Source organism: Coffea arabica, chromosome 10c (genome assembly GCF_036785885.1).
Source record: "Coffea arabica cultivar ET-39 chromosome 10c, Coffea Arabica ET-39 HiFi, whole genome shotgun sequence".
Taxonomy (NCBI): Eukaryota; Viridiplantae; Streptophyta; class Magnoliopsida; order Gentianales; family Rubiaceae; genus Coffea; species Coffea arabica.
This window is the reverse complement of record NC_092329.1, coordinates 48,080,450-48,086,449: the sequence shown is the minus strand read 5'-3', so window position 1 is coordinate 48,086,449 and position 6,000 is coordinate 48,080,450. Positions and strand designations below refer to the sequence as shown.

Genomic DNA, 6,000 nt, shown 5'->3' with positions numbered 1-6,000 from the left:
TCGACTTGCCAAACTTAGCTTGTCAACCAATGATCTTACCGGCAAAATTCCGGAGCAGTTGAGAGATTGTATGCAACTAGGGGACTTGAATTTAAGTCAAAAAAAGCTTAGAGGAAGTATTCCTTCTCAACTAGGCTTTATACCTCCCTTAGAAACTGTTGATCTGAGTAATAACATGCTGATTGGTAAAATACCAGAACAGTTTGGATGGTTGCCAAGCATAGAGAAGATGAATCTTTCACACAATGAGACATCAGGAACCAATCCCCTCAAGCTTTGATGTGTTTTAGTTTGATCTCTACCTATATGTCCTACTACCAAGTAGAGGGTCCTCTTCCCAACATTCCAGAGTTTCAAAAGGCTTCTTTTGGAGCCTTAAGAAACAATAAAACTTTATGTGCTAAGACTTTTAGATTAAATCCATGCCTTTCACCAAGGAAAAAGGAGGATTCTAGGAGGAGCAGAAGCAAAAGGAAACTTCTTTTGGTTATTCTTGCTATAGTGGCAGCTATGATTTTTCTGATCATGACTGTTGTTGGCATTTTCTTCCGTCTGAATTCTTGTAAAAAAATCATGGAAAATAAGCCTTCAGGATCTATACAAAATTTGTTATCCATTTCGAGCTTTGATGGGAAGATGGCATATCAAAACATTATTGAAGCAACAGAGGACCTTAGTCCAAACCATTGCATTGGACGCGGGGGGCATGGAAGTGTTTACAAGGCAGAATTGCCAGATGGGAAGACTGTTGCAGTGAAGAAGATTCATGCACTAGAAAGTGGTGCATTCAACGTTGCAAAAAGCTTTAGCAATGAAATTGATGCATTAAACAAAATTACGACATCGCAGCATTATGAAGCTGTATGGTTTTTGCAGTCATTCAAGACACTCATTCTTGGCGTATGAGTTCCTAGAAGGGGGAAGCCTTTATAACATGTTGGAAACTGATGAAAAAGCATTGAAACTTCCATGGTCCAAAAGGGTTAATATTGTGAAAGATGTTGCAAAAGGCTTATGCTATATGCACCATGATTTTTCACCTCCAATGGTTCGCAGGGACATATCAAGCAAGAATGTTTCGTTAGATTCTCAAGAAAATGCTCATATTTCGGACTTTGGCACGGCAAGATTCCTGAGCCTTGACTCCTCCAATCTGACTTCATTCGTTGGTACACATGGATATGCACCTCCAAGTACTCTTTTTAACTCTCTGTCTTGACGATTAGTCAATCAACAATGTGGAAGGGAAAAAGGCTAGAGACTAAGTTGAATTCCGAGTTTTTTTTTCTATTCCCGCTAAAGGTGTTTGGCTATATATAGTATGCGAAAGTACACGAGGATATGTAAATTAGCAAGTCAAAATTGAGTTTATAAGTTGAACAGTGGCAAAAACCATATTAAAGTTCACATGGTTGCTCCTTGACTAGGTCCTTTTGATTTGAGTTACAAGTACATTTGCCATAATTTATGTCCTTTCAAGTACATTTATACTAGCATATAATAGTTTTTGCCACACTAACTGGTAGCAATTTCCAAGTTAGTATACTGATTGTATGTTATACTAGTTTTTAAGCCCTGACGCCAGGCGTCAGGTAGCTGAGATTCATTATTTTGCTGTTATATTTGTGTTTTTTTTTCTTTGTTAGATATAGTAGTCATGTCACATGTGTGTGAGTGTGTGTTTTTTCCTAATTACACAAATAAACATGACTTTAAAATCAGGTTATCTTACATTCTTAATATAGCATTAATCAGTAAGTAATGCCTAAAATTAAGCAAATCTAAAAGGCATGATTGTTTAACATTCTTAATGTAGCATTAATCAGTAAGTAATGCCTAAAATTAGGTAGAACTAAAAGGCATATGGCTATACATGTCTCCTAATCAGGATTTCATATTGGATCCTATTCTTTTTGTTGCAATTCAGATGATTGTTTGATTGATAGATTAAAAGTGTTCAAGAATGGCGGGAGCAACAATGGTTTCTTTGGACAGGACATCATTTATTGAAAATGAATCTGGACTCTCAATATTGAACAATTTTAACTTGCAAGGGTGAATATGCATATTTTCTTATTTTTCTTTCGTTCTTTCTTTTTTTAGGCTGTCTATCTCTCTTTATTTTATTTTTTTTTGGAGATTTTGATGATTTTGGTTTTGATAATTTGTATGGGAGGCAACACTTTATGTGGTGAGTACGAAGAGCATGGAAGAACCTCTTTGAATTTTCACTAAGATAATGGCTTAGATATATACAATATCTAATAATTTTTTGAACTTAAAATTTTTCTTTTCTACTTTCTAGGTTCTTTGGATTTATAATTCTTACTTATTTGATGTTTCTTTCTCTTACTTGGTTGATGATTTTTTTTTTGGTAATCTGTATCATAAGCTGCAAAATTATAGGTTATTTTGTGTTCTTAAATCATGTGCTAAAATAGGTGAGTTTCTCTTTTATTTTTCTTTTTAAATAAAAGTGGTATTCAAAATCAAGAGATAGTTGAAAACTTTAAATGGTGAATTCCAAATCAACTTGTGTTTAAGGATAAGTTAGAATAAAATGCTAAGAAATAACTGGTGGAACTATTCTACCAAATGGGGTAATAAACTCGTGTTTAAGGTTAGAAAATATGTATTTATTGAATCATTTTTTCATGTCCGAAAAGAAAAAAGTTGGGTCTACTGTAAAAGTTCAAAAACTATAATCCATTTGTTAAATTATACTTTTTTATGAAGAAAGTTTATCCTTTTGCAAAAAAAAAAAAAAAATGTTTACATGGGACCCTTATGTATATATTTTTTCAAAACAGGAAGACCCTCTAACTATTTTAACTAAAGAAACAACCGGGCAGCAGCTTGCAGCAAAGTGCAAGGTTACATCGCCCACTTACCACTGATCTTAATTTGTGAAGCGGTCTTAATTTCCATGCAATAGACTTCGCAAGCGAAGTTAATTTAATTTTTTTTGTTAGTAAGAGGAGTTAATTTTAATTTGATGGTGCTAATTTGAACGTAATATGTTTCATACAATCGGACAGTTAACCAGAAGCCAGCCTGATATTTACGAATTTTGTTCGCAAAAGGAAACCACACCTGAAGAAGGAAAGTAAACGTTTTCTTGCCCCACCAACAATACCAAATGCCCTCAAGTTGGTGAAAATTACTGGATAACCGGTCCACTCACCACTCCAAGAGAGCCAGCGGACAGAAGCAAAATGCCAGCAGAGCTACTGCCACCCATCAGCAAAAGACCAAAAAACCCCTCAAGCTCACAAAAATAACGGCATAACCGATCCATTCTGCACTGTTCACAAGCGATTCGTGCTTTATATATGTAAGATATACATGCTGTAGACACCAAATTTTGAATAATTTTATGTAGCATCTATTTCATGATTTTTATTTTAGATTGCTTGCATTTTAGTTCGTTATTGTGTGTTTTGCACTATTAGTTGTTATGATATTTTAGTTTTATTCATTTTTGCCCTTTTAGTTGACCTATTTCTTTTGCTATTTATTTTTATTTACTTTTAGTTTTAGTTTTTAGTTTTAGTTTTTAAGTTTAAGATTAGCATAGAGTTTTTAGAAAAAAGGGGAAAAGGAAAACATTCAAAAAATATATATGTTTTAATCATTTTTGTTTTATTCTTTGCTTTCTTGGAAAAAATGAAAAAAAACGAAAAAAAACGATGAAAATGGAAAATGAAAAAAAGGAATTTGGAAATTGCATTTTTCGTTGTTTCTAGTTTAGTTTTCATCCAATATTAATTAAAGTGTTTTTTGTTATTTATTTCTGTTATTTTTAATGTTGTTGCAAAAAAAAAAAAAAAAAAGGAAGGAAAAATTGCTCCGCGGCATGCGAGCTGCCGCGACTTGCAAAGGGAAGGTTCGGCAGCCCCTTGGCTGCAAATTGCAGAAGGAGGACTGGGTTTTAGGGATTGGAGATACCCATATATAAATAGGAGAAAGGAAAGACAGCCGCAAGAGAAAAAAGATTGAGGGAGGATCGGGGGTAGGAAGCGCAAACAGAAAAGAAAAAGCTGAACAAGAGTCCAAGATTGAAGGGGGCGGCTAAAAAAGAAAAAAAGAGCAGCGGTTAAAAAATAGGGAGTAAGAGACAGCGAAGGGGGAGGAGAGATTGAGGGGGGTTGACAGCCGCAAGGGGAAGAAAGATTGAGAGGTTGACGACGGCAAAACAAAAAGCCAAACGGCAAAGGAAGTGGCGGAAGAGAAGACCAGAAATTTCCAGATTTTTGCGTGGTCTTCATCAGAATCAGCAGCAAGTCCTTTTCGATTTCCGTGGAGAGTGGTCGTCTTCAGCGCACAGGCTCTTCATATTCGGTGTTAAGGTTTTTAAGCCTAAGTTAGTCTTTTCTTGGGTGACTCTAGCCAAGTTGAGTTTGTTTACTTCCTTAGTATCACCAACGGGGAGGTATAATCTCTTTTACCCCTTTTGTTTCTCTCCTATGTGAACTAATGTGCTAATTGAAATTTGCATGTCTACTTGCTTTCCTAGCCTCTCCTTATTTCCTTTCATTTATTTCATTTACTTTTGATTTTTATTAATGGGATATGTGTACACCTCTTGGCTTGTAATAGATAGGGCGTAGCAAGTAATTTGGTCCATTTCCCCTTTCCCCTTTGTTTTAGTTAGCAAATGTAATGGTTGCATGCCTACGTGTTAAGTGTTTAATCGCTTTATTAGGCCCTTGCATCTAGTCAAGCATGCTAAGTGTTATGTGCTACGTGTTTATAAGTGATTCGCATGTCTACTCGCTTTTTATAGTGTGGATGAATGGAATGAATGAATGTACGTCACCACACTAGTCCAACGCTAGTTGTGGCTTCTTTTATCGTTTCCACTAGTCCAACGCTAGTCGGAATTCATAGAATGGGCTAGTCCAATGCTAGACCCAATAGTTTCTTTTTTCCCTTTTTCATTAAGTGCATGATCACCACATATCACGCATTTTTTTTTAGTTTATCATTTGGCATGTTCCTCAAACCCCTTCCCCTTCACTTTAGGACTTGCATCTCATGCTAGTTAGGGTTCATTTGCGTGAAAATCCCCTCTTGATAAGGGAAACGAGCGAGTGTGGCTACTCGATAGCCTTAGCACGCTAGTTTCGCCTTCTAATCCGAGGGAAAATCAAAGTCGAAGAATTAGGCGTCATCCCCGTACCCGACTCGTTGCATTCCCCTAGGGTCATACTTTCATTTTTATCACTTCCATACTCTTTTAATCACATTTCTCTTACATTTCTCAATCCATATTTTTTTCACTACATCTTTATCATTTATTTACTTTACTTCACAAATGAAATTCAAGTTTCACTTATATATGTACTATTCTATCTTCATTCATTTGCACACACAAACACTTTGATTTTCATCCAAATTCACACGTGAACTTTCTTTACACATGCGCACACAAACACTTTGTTTTTACACCATTTCATACATGAATCTTTTCATACACTTGCACACTTGCACTTGAGTCACCATTTGCATCAATCGACCTCTATGAGGTTTCCCTTTATTGGCCGCCACAATTCATGTGGTCTGGGACCAAAAACCTCACGAGAGACATCGTAGAATTTAGGATTGCATCCTTTCCGTTTTGCATTCATATAGGCATAATCCAACGTGCGATACATATATTGGGTAGAAGATTAGGAAAGGTAAGGTTAAGTCACGCAACTAGCCTTGGCTAGGTCAAAGGGGTGCCTTGGAGTCTATCCTTGCCTTCCCCTTTGTCAAACGTGACTCCCGAACCTTTTTCTTTGTTTTACGTAGACTAGGAGTCGTTTTAAAAAGGGTTTATTACTACTTGACTTTAAAACTCATTTTTAGGTGACTTGGTACACCTTAAATCATTACCAAGTGGCGACTCCAAACTTTTCATTTCAAAACCTTTTTTAAAACTATTTTTAGGGTCAAATCGTCGCTTTCCAAGTCCCATTGAGACCCATATCTTTTTCAACTCACAAAAACCATTTT

The 6,000-nt window shown here is 36.0% G+C and overlaps 1 pseudogene; it reads left to right on the top strand.

The window, feature by feature from the left end:
- Positions 1-306: 306 nt before the first annotated feature.
- On the top strand, positions 307-1,219 carry LOC140015978 (MDIS1-interacting receptor like kinase 2-like; annotated as a pseudogene).
- Positions 1,220-6,000: the final 4,781 nt, after the last annotated feature.